Source organism: Pan troglodytes, chromosome 1 (assembly GCF_028858775.2).
Source record: "Pan troglodytes isolate AG18354 chromosome 1, NHGRI_mPanTro3-v2.0_pri, whole genome shotgun sequence".
NCBI classification, from domain to species: Eukaryota; Metazoa; Chordata; class Mammalia; order Primates; family Hominidae; genus Pan; species Pan troglodytes.
In genome coordinates, this window is record NC_072398.2 from 230,887,389 (window position 1) to 230,905,188 (window position 17,800).

The 17,800-nt window shown below is 46.0% G+C and overlaps 1 protein-coding gene across 43 annotated transcripts in view; it reads left to right on the forward strand.

The window, feature by feature from the left end:
- Nucleotides 1–17,800, forward strand: part of C1H1orf159 (chromosome 1 C1orf159 homolog) — a 37,685-nt gene that overhangs the window by 5,394 nt on the left and 14,491 nt on the right. For 26 of the 43 annotated variants that reach the window (XR_010147397.1, XR_010147393.1, XR_010147279.1 and 23 more), the window contains one exon: nucleotides 4,810–4,903. The gene's annotated coding sequence lies outside the window, so the exon portion shown is untranslated. 43 annotated transcript variants of the gene reach the window in all.

Here is a 17,800-nt window from a genome sequence, read left to right on the forward strand (position 1 = left end):
CAGGAGCGCTGCTGTGATTTTACCGACACTCTGAGTGTTAGGAGTCACACGTGCGGGCGGTTTTGCGTCTGCCACGGCTCACGCAGGGAACTGTTTTTGAGCTTCCTCTGAGGTGCTGCACAAGGAGTGGGTGTGGGATGCACTGTTGCGTGCTCGTCGTCTCTGAGGGCGCGCGGGTGGGTTTCCGCTGTCTGAAGAGTTGGGCCTATTTTTGTGCACGTGTTTGGCAGGCATGTGTTGTTTCTCTTGGGAACATGCCCGGGGGAGGGCCGCATCCCAGGTGTGGAAGTCCCAGCGGTTCTGTGTGTCCCCACAGCCGAGAGGCCGAGTGCCGTTTGGTCGTGGAGGCTTTAGTTTGCATTTCCCTGACGCTCACCCATATTGAGCACTGTCCACTCGTCTGTTGCCATTTGCACACGTTTTCTGAGTGTCCGAGGACGTCTTTTGCCCATTTTTTTGATGACCAGATTGTGAAAGTCCTTTATATATTCCATATTCAGGGCTTTTGTCTGGTACGTGTACTGTGACTATCTCCCATTCTTTGATTTGCCTATTAATTTTATTACTGATGTTGTAAACTAAGAATAAAATCCTAAGTCCCCAGCCAACTGGACGAGCTCCCTCTTGGTCAAGGGGACCCCAGAGAAACCTTAAAAATTGAGTTTCCGGCCATAAAGGATGGGAGGTTGGACACACCTGGTTATACTCCCACCCTTTTTCAGTTTAGACACAACTGACCAACATTAATGTTAAAGTGGAGATCACGAGACTGACAGACTCTGTGGCAATAAGACGCCGAGTTATAATCAGGACCTAAGGCCGTGCCAGGCCGGGGTTAAGTCACACACCCTTACAGTTAAAGAATAAGGCTTGGGTTTTCCTTTCCTCTAGCAGTTAAGCAGGCACTGGCCTGAGACAAGCGGTATGGAAACAGTGATGGCTCGCTGCCAGGCACTAACTGACCCCCCATTTCACGGCCATAACTACAGCGTCACTTTCCATAACTTCCTCCTGATAAGACACCGCTGGCCACGGACTGGTTCTGCTGGTCTCTGGAGGATGTGACTGGAGTGACTCCCGGGCCACGCCTCACCTTTGGCCATATAGGGCCTAATTGTCTTACATGTAAATGTGAAATCTCACCTCTCAGTGAACATGGGTCCTGCGTTACGTGCATGTTTATCTAGTACACATGCATTAAGACAGGAGAGAGGAGCGCTTGAGCCCAGGAGTTCAAGACCAGCCTGCGAAACACAGCAAGACACCCTTTTTACCAAAAAGTAAAAATAAAATTAGCCAGATGTGGTGGCAGGCATGTAGTCCTAGCTACTTGGGAGGCTGAGGCGGGAGAGTTGCTTGAGCCCAGGAGTTCAAGATGGCGGTGAGCTGTGATTGCACCACTGCACTCCAGCCTGGGCAACAGAGCAAACCCGTCTCTAAAAGAAAGAAAGAAATTTTAAAAAGGAGGAAAGGAAAGAAAGGAGAAAAGAGGAAAGGAAACAGGAAAGGAAACTGTTCCCATTAAACACTAACTCCCCATTCCTCCCTGCCCCCCAGCCCCTGGCAACCACCATTGTCTTTTCTGTCTCTATGAATTCGACAACCCTGGGAACCTCATGAGTAGAATCATACAGTATTTGTCCTGTTGTGATAAGCTGCTTTTCACTTAGCATAGTGTTTTCAAGGTTCATCCCTGTTGTAGCATGCGTCCAAAATTTCTTTTCAGGACTGTAGAATATTCCACGCTCTGTATAGACCACCTTTTGTTTATCCATTCATCTGTGGGTGGACACTTGCTCCCACCTTTTGGCTGTGGTGAACAATGCTGCTGCAGACATGGTGGCTGTGGTGAACAGTGCCGAGACATGGTGGCCGTGGCGAACGGTGCCGAGACATGGTGGCCGTGGCGAACGGTGCCGAGACATGGTGGCTGTGGCGAACGGTGCCGAGACATGGTGGCTGTGGCGGACGGTGCCGCCGAGACATGGTGGCTGTGGCGGACGGTGCCGCCGAGACATGGTGGCTGTGGCGGACGGTGCCGCCGAGACATGGTGGCTGTGGCGGACGGTGCCGCCGAGACATGGTGGCTGTGGCGGACGGTGCCGAGACATGGTGGCTGTGGCGGACGGTGCCGAGACATGGTGGCTGTGGCGGACGGTGCCGAGACATGGTGGCTGTGGTGGACGGTGCCGAGACATGGTGGCTGTGGTGAACGGTGCTGCTAAGACATGGTGGCTGTGGTGGACGGTGCTGCTGAGACATGGTGGCTGTGGTGAACGGTGCCGAGACATGGTGGCTGTGGTGGACGGTGCCGAGACATGGTGGCTGTGGTGGACGGTGCCGAGACATGGTGGCTGTGGTGGACGGTGCCGAGACATGGTGGCTGTGGTGGACGGTGCCGAGACATGGTGGCTGTGGTGAACGGTGCTGTCGAGACATGGTGGCTGTGGTGGATGGTGCTGCTGAGACATGGTGGCTGTGGTGAACGGTGCTGAGACATGGTGGCTGTGGTGGTTGGTGCCGAGACATGGTGGCTGTGGTGAACGGTGCTGCCGAGACATGGTGGCTGTGGTGGACGGTGCTGCCGAGACATGGTGGCTGTGGTGGATGGTGCCGAGACATGGTGGCTGTGGTGAACGGTGCTGCTGAGACATGGTGGCTATGGTGAACGGTGCTGAGACATGGTGGCTGTGGTGGACGGTGCTGCTGAGACATGGTGGCTGTGGTGAACGGTGCTGAGACATGGGGCTGTGGTGAATGGTGCTGCCGAGACATGGTGGCTGTGGTGAACGGTGCTGCTAATGTGTCTGGAATTGGTGGATTCTTGGTCTCACTGACTTCAAGATTGAAGCCGCAGACCCTCGCAGTGAGTGTTACAGTTCTTAAAGATGGTGTGTCCGGAGTTTGTTCCTTCTGATGTTCGGATGTGTTTGGAGTTTCTTCCTTCTGGTGGGTTCGTGGTCTCGCTGGCTTCAGGAGTGAAGCTGCAGACCTTCGCAGTGAGTGTTACAGCTCATAAAGGCAGTGCAGACCCAAAGAGTGAGCAGCAGCAAGATTTATTGCAAAGAGCGAAAGAACAAAGCTTCCATAGTGTGGAAGGGGACCCGAGGAGGTTGCTGCTGCTGGCTCCCGCAGCCTGCTTTTATTCCCTTATCTGACCCCACCCACATCCTGCTGATTGGCCCATTTTACAGACAGCTGATTGGTCCATTTTATAGAGAGCTGATTGGTCTGTTTTGACAGGGTGCTGATTAGCGCGTTTACGATCCCTGAGCTAGACACAGAATGATATTTACAATCCTCTAGCTAGACGTAAAAGTTCTCCAAGTCCCCACTAGATTAACTAGACACAGAGCAGCGATTGGTGCATTTACAAACCTTGAGCTAGACACAAGGTGCTGATTGGTGCGTTTACAAACCTTGAGCTAGACACAGAGTGCTGATTGGTGTATTTACAATCCTGTAGCTAGACATAAAGGTTCTCCAAGTCCCCACCGGATTAGCTAGATACAGAGAGTGCTGATTGGCGCATCCACAAACCCTGAGCTAGACACGGAGTGCTGATTGGTGCATTTACAATCCTCCAGCTAGACATAAAAGTTCTCCAAGTCCTCACCCGACTCAGGAGCCCAGCTGGCTTTGCCTAATGGACCCAGCGCCTGGCCGCAGGCAGAGCTGCCCACCAGTCCAGTGCCGTGCGCTACACTCCTCAGCCCTTGGGTGGTTGATGGGATCGGGCACCGCGGAGCAGGGGTGGTGCCCGTTGGGGAGGCTTGGGCTGCATGGGAGCCCACGGGCGGGGGTGCGGGGGGCCTCGGGCATGGCAGGCTGCCGAGCCCTGCCCCGCGGGGAGGCAGCTGAGGCCCGGCAAGAATTCGAACCTGGTGCAGGGGGGCTGGCAGTGCTGGGGGACCCTCCGCAGCTGCTGGCCCAGGTGCTAAACCCCTCACTGCCCAGGGCCGGGGGTGCCGGCAGGTGCTCTGAGTGCGGGGCCCGCCGAGCCTGCACCCACCCAGAACTCACGCTACATGCAGCCCCGGTTCCCGCCTGCAGCTCTCCCTCCACACCTCCCTGCAAGCAGAGGGAGCCGGCTCCGGCCTCGGCCAGCCCAGAGAGGGGCTCCCACAGTGCAGCGGTGGGCTGGAGGGCTCCTCAAGTGTGGCCAGAGTGGATGCTGAGGCCCAGGAGGTGCTGAGAGCGAGTGAGGGCTGCTAGCACGTTGTCACCTTTCACTAAGACATGGTGGTTGTGGTGAACAATGCTGCTAAGATATGGTTGTACAAATGTCTGTTGAAGTCCTGGTTTTCAGTTCTTTAGGGTGTAGAACCACAAGTAAAGTTGCTGGGTCATAGAGTAATTCTGTGTTTAATTTTGTGTGTGTGTTTAGTTTTTTGAGAAACTGACATACTGTTTTTCACACCATTTTATATTCTCAGCAGCGTGCACAAGGGTTCCATTCTCTCCACATGCGTTTGCCAACATTTATTTCTGTTTTTTTGGTAATAGCCATTCTAATGGGTGTGGAGTAGTATTTCATTTTGATTTTGATTTGCATTTCCCTAATAATTAGTGACATTAATCGATAGTTTTTAATTGAAGTATTTAATTTAACCATTTGTATTTAATGTAGGTGTTAGAGTGTTTGGGTTGGAGTCTACCATCTTTATGTTCGATTTCTGTTTTTCCACCTGCTTTTCCCTGCTCCTCCTTCCCTTCCTTTTTTGTAGGTAGAGGGATCAAGTTGTCTTTAATTCAGTTTTATCTCCTCTGCTGACTTTTTAGTTCTGCCTCTTTGTGTTGTTTTTTAAGTGGTTCCTCTGGAGATTAAATGTACTTCACAGAACCTCAGCGAGTGGACTCCAGTTATACTCCGTGCTCTCGTCGGCACGCATTTCACTTCTAGGTATGCTAGAAAATTCTACAACACACTTACTACTATTTTATTTATTTATCTATTTATTTATTTATTTGTTTGTTTTTGAGACAGAGTCTCGCTCTGTTGCCCAGGCTGGAGTGCAGTGGTGCTATCTCGGCTCACCACAAGCTCCACCTTCCCGGGTTCACGCTATTCTCCTGCCTCAGCCTCCCGAGTAGCTGGGACTACAGGTGCCCGCCACCACGCCCAGCTAATTTTTTTGTGTTTTTAGTAGAGACGGGGTTTCACCATGTTAGCCAGGATGGTCTCACTCTCCTGACCTCGTGATCCACCCGCCTCGGCCTCCCAAAGTGCTGGGATTACAGGTGTGAGGCACCATGCCTGGTCCACACTTATTATTTTTACTTTAGTTAATAGTCTAATATTTAAGGGTATATTGTTTTTTAAATCCAATGCCTTTACTTTTTATTTTATTTTTTTTGAGATGGGGTCTTACTCTGTCATCCAGGCTAGGGTGTGGTGGCGCGATCTCGGCTCACTGCAGCCTCAACCTCCTGGACTCAAGCGATCCTCCCACCTCCCTCCCAAGTAGCTGGGATCACAGGCATGTGCCATCACGCCTGGCTGATTTCTGTAAGGGGTTTCATTGTATTGCCCAGGCCGGTCTTAAAACTCCTGCCCTCAAGCGATCCTCCAGCCTCAGCCTTCCGAAGTGCTGGGATTACAGGTGTGAGCCACTGCTCCTGGCCTTTACTTCTTAAATTGAAAATTTCTATAAACTTTTACGGTAGTTGGCCAGACATACTGAACATATTTGTTGAGTGTTGCAGTTGAAAACCATCAGACTCCAGTTTATTCTGGAGCCAGAGGGCCTGGCCTGGGCCTAACCCTGCCGCCTACTCACAGTATGGTCTTATGCAAGTCTTTTCCTCATCTTTAAAGTGGGGCGATAAGAGGCATTGTTGAAATTAGTGAAATCAGTTTGTGTGTATAAATCCCTTCGCGTGGTGTCTAGCATGTGGCAAGTGCTCTGGAAGTGTTGATTGCTGCTGTTGTTGGACAGTGAACAGGTTTACATCCCTTGGAGACCCAGGATCTGTAGCACAAAAAGACTTATCCTTTCAGCCCATGTTCTCCAAGTTCCCTGCTGCCAAAGCTTTTTTTTTTTCCTTTGAGACAGGGCCTCGCTCTGTTGCCCAGGCTGGAGTGCAGGTGCGTTCCCGGCTCGACCAGCTTGAATGCGTCTGCACTTCGGCTTCGAACTCCTGGGCTCAAGCAGTCCTCTTGCATCAGCCTCCCAGGTAGCTGATATTCTAGGTGTGAGCCACCATGTCCAGACTGCGCAGGCTTGTTACTGCCCAGAGTTGAGCACCTGGGAAGCAACACCAGCACCAATCGTCTAGAAACTAAAATCGCCTTGGTTTCTGGACACAGAAAGCCGTATGATGGGGTTCTACTTCAGTGGGAAAGAGTAAACTTCTAACAGAGTGACCCTGCCACAGCACAGCTATAACCATGGACAGAGTATGAAAAACAGCTCCCTGAGGGCCCTGGAGAGTGGCAGATTTTGGAGGGAAGTTTTGACTTGGAGGAAGCAACCAGCACAGTTTCCTGTTTTTGCATCTTTGCCCTGAGGGCAGCCACAGTCCCCACATGATAGTGTGGGGTGACTAACGCACTGATAGAAAGTCCACTGTCTGGGCCGGGTGCAGCGGCTCACGCCTGTGATCCCAGCACTTTGGGAGGCGGAGGCAGGTGGATCACGAGGTCAGGAGTTTGAGACCAGCCTGGCCAACATGCTGAAACCCCGTCTCTACTAAAAATACAAAAAATTAGCCAGGTGTGGTGGCGGGTGCCTGTAATCCCAGCTACTCGTGAGGCCGAGGCAGGAGAATCGCGTGAGCCTGGGAGGCAGAGGCTTCAGCGAGCTGAGATTGCGCCACTGCACTCCAGCCTGGGTGACAGAGCGAGACTCTGTCTCAAAAAAAAAAAAAGTAAAAATTCTACTATCTGGCAGGGCAGCTCACTCCTGTAATCCCAGGATTTTGGGAGGCTGAGACGGAGAATTGCTTGAGGCCAGGCATTCGAGACCAGCCTGGGCAACACAGTCTCTACAAAAGAAAAGGACATTACCTGGGTGTAATGGTGTGCACCTGAGGTCCCAACTATTCAGGAGGCCGGGGTGACAGGATTGCTGCCACTGCATTTCTGCCTGGGCGACAGAGGGAGAATGTGTCTCCAGAAAACAAACAAACAAAAAAGAAAGTACGCTATCTTCCTTGTTCCAGGAGCAGGCAGGGGAAGGAGCTAGGCACCCATAGCTCCTCGAAAATGAGAGTAGAAGCCCCAGAAAGAGCCAGAGAGGAGGAGTCCTGTGTATAGATGCCGCTCGTTTCTGGCAAACCCCTGACCCCTGCGTGCACCCTGTGCCATGCAGTGACCTGAGCCACCGCTCACTGCTCACCGCAGGTGTGACAGCGTTTGCAGTTTGAATCTAATGAAATTAATTGCCTGCTAAGTAGAAACATTGATTCTCTTCAGAGGAATATCACAGAATTCCAGTGTCTTCACAATGTAACGTTTGCAATGTACAGGATACAGTTCAAAATCACTCAACATATGAAGAGCCAGGAAAATGTGAGCCATTCTCGAAGGGAAAGACAACAGATATCAATTGTGTTATGACCTAGCTGTTGGAATAGTCAAAAAAGCACTTTGGAGCAGGTTTAGTGTCTGTGCTCAGTGAAGAAAAGGGAAATGCACGCATAATGAACAAAGTGCCGGAAATCTCAGCAGAGGAAACATGTTTAAATGAGCCAAATGGGAATTTTAGGTCAAACAAACACAAGATCTGGCTGGGGGTGGTGGCTCACGCCTGTAATCCCAGCACTTTGGGAGGCTGAGGTAGGTGGATCACCTGCGGTCAGGAGTTCAAGACAAGCCTGACCAACATGGTGAAACCCTGTCTCTACTAAAAATACAAACAGCAACAACAAAAATTTAGCAGGGCTTGGTGGTGGGCTCCTGTAATCCCAGCTACTCAGGAGGCTGAGGCAAAGAATCACTTGAGCCCAGGAGGCAGAGGCTGCAGTGAGCCCAGATCATGCCACTGCACTCCAGCCTGGGGCTGGGGGACAAGAGTGAAACTCTTGTCTCAAAAAAAAAACAAGATCTGAAATTTTATTTTATTTATTTATTTTTGAGACAGTTCTACTCTGTTACCCAGGCTGGAGTTCAGTGGCACGATCTCGTCTCACGGCAACTTCTGCCTCCCAGGTTCAAGTGATTCTCCTGCCTCAGCCTCCTGAGTAGCTGGGACTACAGGCGCCCACCACTACGCCTGGCAATTTTTTTTTTTTTTTTTTTTTTTTAGTAGAGACAGGGTTTCGCTATGTTGGCCAGGCTTGTCTTGAACTGACCTCAGGTGAGCCACCTACCTCAGCCTCTCAAGGTGCTGGGATTACAGGCATGAGCCACTGTGCTTGGCCAAGATCTGAAATTTTAAAATTCACTGAATGAACATAACAGAAGGGAAATAACAGAGAAAATAGGCAGAGTCCTCAAAGACAGAGGAATAGAAATCATCCAAGCTGGAAAAAAAAAAAAAAAGGGTGGAAGTGATTGGAGGAAAATAAAACAAAACCATGAACAGAGCCTCAGGGACCTGTAGGTGATATCAACATGTCTAACACATGGGTAATTACAGAGGTCCAGGAGAGGAGAGGCACAGTGGACAGAAGTACTTGAAGAAACAGTAACCAGAAACTTTCAAATTTGGTGAAAGACATAAATGTTTAGTTTTAAGAATCCCAAACAGGATAAATGAGAATAAAACCACACCTGGACCCATCACTTCAAAAGTTTTTTTTTGAGACAGAGTTTTGCTGTTGTCGCCCAGGCTGGAGTGCAGTGGTGCGATCTCGGCTCACTGCAACCTCTACCTCCCAGTTCAAGCGATTCTCCTGCCTCAGCCTCCCATGTAGCTGGGACTATATGCCCGTGCCACCACGCCCGATTAATTTTTGTATTTTTAGTAGATACGGGGTTTCTCCATGTTGGCCAGGCTAGTCTCGAACTCCTGACCTCAGGGGATCTGCCTGCCTCAGCCTCCTAAAGTGCTGGGATTACAGGTGTAAGCCACCACACCCAGCCCCAAAACTATTAAAAACTAAAGATTAACCTTAAAAATCTTGAAAGCAACCAGAGAAAAACAACAGATCACACACAGCACAGCACTGTGAAGACTGAGCTGATAAACCATGAGCCAATAGACCGTGAGCCGACAGACTGTGAGCTGATTGATAGACCGTGAGCCGACGGACCCTGAGCCAATAGACTGAGCTGATTGATAGACGTGAGTCAATGGACCCTGAGCCGATAGACCATGAGCTGACAGACCCTGAGCTGATAGACCATGAGCTGATAGACTGAGTCTGTGAGATTTAAAAAAAAATTTTTTTTGATACAGAGTCTTGCTCTGTTACCAAGGCTGGAGTGCAGTGGTACAGTCTCAGCTCACTGCAACCTCTGCCTCCTGGGTTCAAGCGATTCTTGTGTCTCAGCCTCCCAAGTAGCTGGGACTACAGGCGTGTGCTACCATGCTGAGCTAATTTTTGTATTTTTAGTAGAGATGGGGTTTTGCCATGTTGGCCAGGGTGGCATCAAACTCCTGGCCTCAAGTGACCCACCCACTTGGCCTCCCAAAGTGCTGGGATTACAGGCATGAGCTGCCACGCCCGACCAAGTTTGTGAGTAATTATGGAGACCAGAAGAAAGTGGAACTGCTGAAAGAAAAAAAAAGCATAGAATTCTGTATTCTCTAAGAATAAACATTACATGAAAATATTTTCAGAAAAAGGAAAACTGATAAAATTTGTCACCATCAAATTGTGCTACCGGAAATGCTGAAGATAGTATATACTACAGTGAAACTCAGATTTTTAAGAATGAATAATGAACATCAAAATTAGTAAATATCTGGGGAAAAATTAAAACATCTCTTGGGTTTATAATGTATGCAGATATGACAGCCACAACATGAAGAGTAGTAGAGGGGATCCGTGGACTGTACAGTTGCAAGGTGTCTACATGTCTACATTTTGCATAAAGTGGTATAATGCTAGTTCTAAGTAGACTAGAAAAAGCAAGGTTGAAATTGCAATTCCTAGAGCAACAACTATGAGAATAATGGAAAGAAGCACAACTAAAGGGCCAAAAGATAACTTGGAAAGGAATTTTTAAAACTTCAAATCATGCAAAAGAGGGCCAGAAAGAGAATAGAGGAACAAAAAACACAGGGACAATCAGAAAACAAATAATGGTAAAAACGGTAGACCTGAAATCCAACGATAGTGTCATTATACACTTGCCAAAGCTCAGCACCAAGAACGTGCAGCACCAAGAACGTGCAGCACCAAGAGTGCGCCCTCGTGTCAACCATGGACTTTGAGTGGTGGTGATGTGTCACTGTCGGTGTGTCAGCTGCAACAAGTGGGATGCTGAGGGTAAGGCTGCGCCTGGGTGGGCACAGCGGGGAGGCACAACTCCTTGTACTTAACTGCTCAATTTTGCTATGAACCTAAAATCACTGAAAAATAAAGGGCAGTGTGTGTATACAAAGGGACAATCAGAAAACGATTAACATACCTACATCTACCCATAACAGTAATTATATTAAATATTAACATACCTACATCTACCCATAATGATAATTATATTAAATATTAATGAATTAAACCCTCCAGTTAAAAGGCAGAGATTGCTAAAATGGACAAATTAGCAAGATTTACTACATGCTGTCTACAAAAGATGCACTGTGGTGTGTGTGTCTGTCTGTCCGTCTATGTATTTTTTTTTTAAGAGATGGGGTCTTGCCTTTTTGCCCAAGGTAAAGTCTAGTAGTGCTCAAACTCCTGGGCTCAAGTGATCCTCCTGCCTCAGTCTCCAGAATAGCTGGGATTAGGGGCATGTGCCATCACACCCAACTAAAAGATGCACTTTAAATATAAAAAACACAAGTAGGCAGAAAGTGACTGCAAAAACCATACATATATAGACAACCCAGAATCATAGTAGGAGATTTTAACCTCTCTCTCCGATTCTTAGAACAATAGACCAAAAACAGCAATAGACAATCCACAATCATAGTCGGAGATTTTAACCTCTCTCTCTCTCCAATTCTTAGAACAATAGACCAAAAACATCAGCAGACAATCCACAATCATAGTCAGAGATTTTAACCTCTCTCTCTCCAATTCTTAGAACAATAGACCAAAAACATCAATAGACAACCCAAAATCATAGTCGGAGATTTTAACCTCTCTCTCCAGTTCTTAGAACGATAGACCAAAAACATCAATAGACAACCCAAAATCATAGTCGGAGATTTTAACCTCTCTCTCCAGTTCTTAGAACGATAGACCAAAAACATCAATAGACAATCCACAATCATAGTCGAAGATTTTAACCTCTCTCTCTCCAATTCTTAGAATAGACCAAAAACATCAATAGACAACCCACAATCATAGTCGGAGATTTTAACCTCTCCGATTCTTAGAACAATGGACCAAAAACATCACACACACACACACACACACATATACACACATACACAAACACACACACACACATATATATCAGTGAGCATAAGAAGGCTGGAGTGGCTATTTTTTTTTTTTTTTTTTGAGATGGAGTCTTCCTCTGTCTCCAAGACAAGTAAAATGGCATGATCTTGGCTCACTGCTACCTCCACCTCCTGGGTTCAAGTGATTCTCCTGCCCCAGCCTCCAGAGTAGCTGGGACGACAGGCGCGCACCACTTTACCCACCTCATTTTTGTATTTTTAGTAGAGATAGGGTTTCACCACAGTGGCCAGGCTGGTCTCGAACTCACGACCTCAAATGATCCGCCTGCCTTGGCTCCCAAATTGCTGGGATTACAGGCGTGAGCCACTACACCCAGCCTGGAGAGGCTATATTTCTGTAACATTAAGTCAGTTTCAAGATATGGAGTTATTACCAAAGGGAAAGCGGGGAGGGAAGACATCAATTATGAATGTGCCTAATAACAGAGCCTCAAAATACTGGAAGCAAAAGCAACAGAATTAAAGGGAGAAATAGACAATCTCACAATCATAGTAGGAGATTTTAACCTCTCTCTCTCCAATTCTTAGAACAACAGACCAAAAACATCAATAGACAACCGACAATCATAGTCAGAGATTTTAACCTCTCTCTTTCCAATTCTTAGAACAATAGACCAAAAACATCAGTAGACAACCCACAATCATAGTTGGAGATTTTAACCTCTCTCTCTCTCCAATTCTTAGAGCAATAGACCAAAAACATCAGTATACAACCCAGAATCACAGTCGGAGATTTTAACCTCTCTCTCTCCAATTCTTAGAAGAGACCAAAAACATCAATAGACAACCCAGAATCATAGTAGATTTTAACCTCTCTCTCCGATTCTTAGAACAATAGACCAAAAACATCAATAGACAATCCACAATCATAGTCGGAGATTTTAACCTCTCTCTGATTCTTAGAACAATAGACCAAAAACATCAATAGACAATCCACAATCATAGTCGGAGATTTTAACCTCTCTCTCTGATTCTTAGAACAATAGACCAAAAACATCAATAGACAATCCACAATCATAGTCAGAGATTTTAACCTCTCTCTCTCCGATTCTTAGAACAATAGACCAAAAACATCAGTAGACAATGCACAATCATAGTCAGAGATTTTAACCTCTCTCTCTGATTCTTAGAACGATAGACCAAAAACATCAATAGACAATCCACAATCTTAGTCGGAGATTTTAACCTCTCTCTCTCCGATTCTTAGAACAATAGACCAAAAACATCAATAGACAATCCACAATCTTAGTCGGAGATGTTAACCTCTCTCTCTCCGATTCTTAGAACAATAGACCAAAAACATCAGTAGACAATCCACAATCTTAGTCGGAGATGTTAACCTCTCTCTCTCCGATTCTTAGAACAATAGACCAAAAACATCAATAGACAATCCACAATCTTAGTCGGAGATTTTAACCTCTCTCTCTCCGATTCTTAGAACAATAGACCAAAAACATCAATAGACAACCCACAATCTTAGTCGGAGATTTTAACCTCTCTCTCTCCGATTCTTAGAACAATAGACCAAAAACATCAATAGACAACCCACAATCTTAGTCGGAGATTTTAACCTCTCTCTCCGATTCTTAGAACAATAGACCAAAAACATCAATAGACAATCCACAATCATAGTCGGAGATTTTAACCTCTCTCCGATTCTTAGAACAATAGACCAAAAACATCAATAGACAATCCACAATCTTAGTCGGAGATTTTAACCTCTCTCTGATTCTTAGAACAATAGACCAAAAACATCAATAGACAATCCACAATCATAGTCAGAGATTTTAACCTCTCTCTCTCCAATTCTTAGAACAATAGACCAAAAACATCAATAGACAATCCACAATCATAGTCGGAGATTTTAACCTCTCTCTCTCCGATTCTTAGAACAATAGACCAAAAACATCAATAGACAACCCACAATCATAGTCGGTGATTTTAACCTCTCTCTCTCTGCAATTCTTAGAACAATAGACCAAAAACATCAATAGACAACGCACAATCATAGTCGGAGATTTTAACCTCTCTCTCTCCAATTCTTAGAATAGACCAAAAACATCAATAGACAATCCACAATCATAGTCAGAGATTGTAACCTCTCTGTCTCCAATTCTTAGAACAATAGACCAAAAACATCAATAAGACAACCCACAATCATAGTCGGAGATTTTAACCTCTCTCTCTCTCTGATTCTTAGAATAGACCAAAAACATCAATAGACAACCCACAATCATAGTCGGAGATTTTAACCTCTCTGTCTCCGATTCTTTGGAACAATAAACCAAACACATCAGTGAAGACATGGGGGATCTGAATAACACTATCATCATGTTGACCTGAATGGTATTTATAGGAAGTTACACATATCAGGCTGCACATGGGGGTCAAGCTTGTCATCCAGGCACTTTGGGAGCCCGAGTCGGGGGGATCACCTGAGGTCAGGAGTTCAGGACCGACCTGGCCAACATGGCGAAACCCCATCTATACTAAAAATACAAAAATTCGCTGGACGTGGTGGCGGGCAGCTGTAATCCCAGCTACTCGGGAGGCTGAGGCAGGAGAATGGTGTGAACCCAAAAGACGGAGTGACCCGAGATCGTGCCACTGCACCCCAGCCTGGGCAAGAAGAGCAAAACTCTTCTCAAAAACAAAAAGAAAAAGTTACACCAATACTCCTAAGTGCACATGATACGTTTTCCAACACAGACCAACTGCTGTGTCCTAAAACAAGTTCCAACGAATTTTAAAAGAATCATACAAAGTATGCTTTCTGAGCACAGAGGAATTAAATTAGAAATCAACCACAAATAAAATAGGAAAAACTCAAATGTTTGGAAATTCACCCACTTTTGAATAAACCATGGGTCAAAGAAGAACTCAAATGGGAAATTAGAAAATATTTCCAGGCTGGGGCCGGGCGCGGTGGCTCACACATGTAATCCCAGCACTTTGGGAGGTCGAGGTGGGTGGATCAGAAGGTCAGGAGTTCGAGACTATCCTGGCCAGCATGGTGAAACCCCATCTCTACTAAAAATTTAAAAAATTAGCTGGGCGTGGTGGTACGCATCTGTAATCCCAGCTACTCAGGCGGCTGGGGCAGAGAATTGCTTAAAAACCCTAGAGGTGGAGCTGGCAGTGAGCCGAGATCGCACCACTGCACTCCAGCCTGGGTGACAGAGCGAGACTGTTTCAAAAAAAAAAAAAAAATTTGTAACTCAGGTGGGGAAAAAATGACAGAAGAAGAAAAAATATTTCCAACTGAATAATAATGAAAATATAACATCAAAATTGTTGGTGTAGCTAAAGCAATACTTAGAACTCTGTAACTAAGTGCGTGTAAAGGCATGAAAGCAGAGACCTAAGATTCACTCCCAGAAGCCAAGGAAAAAAGAACAAAGCCAAAAAAGGGAAATAAAGACAAATACAGAAATCAGTGGCATAGAAAGCATGAGAAAAATGGAGAAACTTAACAATATCAAAAGCTGATTTTTTCCCTAAAAGACTGGAAAGATTGACAAACCTCTACTAAGAATGGTCAATTTTAAGAAAGAAGAAAGAGCCAGGTGAGGTGGGTGGTTCACGCCTGTAATCCCAGCACTTTGGGAGGCACAGGTGGGAGGACTGCTTGAACCCAGGAGTTTAAGACCAGCCTGGGAATCAGAAGGAGACCCCATCTCTACAAAAAAAAAAAAAAAAAAAAAAAAATTTAATGAGCTGGGTGTGGTGGCTCGAGCCTGTAGTCCTGGCTAGTCAGAAGGCTGAGGCAGGAGGATCGCTTGAGCCCAGGAGGTTGAGGCTGCAGTGAACTGTGATCACACCACTGCACTCCAGCCCAGGCGACAGAGAGAGACCTGTTTGAAAAGCAAACAAACAAATAGAAAGATAGGCCAGGCACGGTGGCTCACACTTGTAATCCCAGCACTTTGGGATGCCAAGGTGGGCGGATCACTTGAGGTCAGAAGTTTGAGACCAGGCTGGCCAACATGGTGAAACCCTGTCTCTACTAAAAATACAAAAATCAGCCAGGCATGGTGGTGGGTGCCTGTAATCCCAGCTGCTCAGGAGGCTGTGAGGCACAAGAATCGCTTGAACCCGGGAGGCAGAGGTTGCAGTGAGCCGAGATCATGCCACTGCACTCCAGCCTGGGCGACAGAGTGAGACTCAGTCTCAAAAGAAACAGATAGCACAAATCACCAATATCAAGAACAAAAGAGGCATTATTTCTAAGGATCCTATAGACATAGTAATAGACTATTGCCATCTCTGGTGGCTCACACCTGTAATCCCAGCACTTTGGGAGACCGAGGCAGGAGGATTGTTTGAGCCCAGGAGTTCAAGACCAGCAACATCATGCTTCAGTTTTGTTTCATAGCGAGACCCTGTCTCTACAAAAAATCAAAAAATTAGCCAGGTGTGGCAGCACTTGCTTGTGTTCCAGCTACTTGGGAGGCTGAGGTGGGAGGATGGCCTGGGCCTGGGAGACTGAGGCCGCGGTGAGCTGAGGTCACACCACTTTGCTCCAGCCTGGGTGACAGAGTGAGACCATGTCTCAAAATAATAGGAGACTATGATGAACAATTTTAGGCCAGTAAATGTAGCAATTTCAATGCAATGGATAAACTCTTGGAAGAATATAACTTGTCAAAAGCAATGGAAATCTGCATGGTCCTCTTTCTGTTCAGGAAATTGAATTAATTACCAGAGAACCTACCTACCAAGAAAACTCCTGCAAATATACATGGTTTCCTGGTGAATTCTATCAAACATTCAAAGAAGAAATCACAATATTCTTACACAAACTCTTTCAGAAAATAAAAGAGGAGGGGGAACGGGTGCTGTGGCTCCCACGTGTAATCCCAGCACTTTGGGAGGCTGAGGCAGGAGGATCACCTGAGGCCAGGAGTTCGAGACCAGCCTGGACAATATAGTGAGACCCTGTGTACAAAAAAAATTATACCTGTAGCCCCAGCTACTTGGGAGGCTGAGGTGGGAGGATCCCTTGATCCCAGGAGCTCAAGGCGGCAGTGAGCCATGATCGCACCACTACACTCCAGCCTGGCAACAGAGTGAGACCCTGTCTCTCTTTAAAAAAAGGAGGGCCTATTTCCCAGCTTGTTTTATGAGGCAATATAACCCAATACCAAAACCTGACAAAGACACCTAAAAAAAATTATAGACCACTATCCTTCATGAACACAGGCAAAAATCCTTACGAAGGTATTGGCAGGTGAAATCCAACAATAGCCTAAGAGGGCAGTACACCTCGGCCAAGTGTGGTTTATCCCAGTGATACAAGGTTGTTTTGATTCATAAATGAATCTTTGTCATCACCATATTACTAGAATAAAGAAGGAAAGGATGATCACTGAAATAGATGCAGAAAAGACATTTGGAAACATTTATACCTGTTTTATGATTTTTTAAAAAAAACCTCAGTAAACTAAGAATAGAAGGAACTCCCTGAGTCTGATAAATGAACATCTATGAAAAACTTACACTAGACGTTGTACTTTTGATGGCGAAATATTGAGCATTTTATCCCTAAAATCAAGAACAAGGATGACACCCATTCTCACTCTTCTGTCCAACATTATACTCAAAGTCCCAGCCACTGCAATAAGGTAAGAAAAAAGGCAAATTGAAGTCACAAGGATTAGAAAGGAAGAAGTAAACTGTATTTATTTGTAGATGACCTGATTATTTATGTAGAGGGTCCTAAGGAAGCTACAGAGAATTGCTAGAACTATTAAGTGAATTTAGCAAGATTTCAGATATCAAGGCTAAGGTGCAAAGTTTATCGTTATATAGTAGCAGCAAACTATCGGAACATGAAATCAGAAATTACATTCTACTTGTAATAACAAAAAGTAAAATACTTAGTAATTATCTTAACAAAAGATATACAAGACCTGTTCACTGAAAACTATAAACACTGCTGAGATAAACTGAAGATGATGCGGAGGGATGAAGAGAGACAGCATGTCCGTGATGAAAAGACTCAACCCTGTTAAAACATCGGCTCTCCCAGTCAAAATCGCAGCAGGCTTTTTTGTAGGAATTGACACAATTAGTCTAAAATAGGAAACACATGTGACCTGGAATTGCCAAAGCAATCAATCAAAGTGGAGCTGATACGTGCCCGGATTTCAAAGTTTCTATTCTACTTACAGCTTCAGTAATCCAGTCAGCCGCAGTGTCCCTGAAGAATAGACACACAGGTGAGTGGAACAGAATAGAAAGCCTGGAAATAGACCCCACCTCTATAGTCCATTGATTTT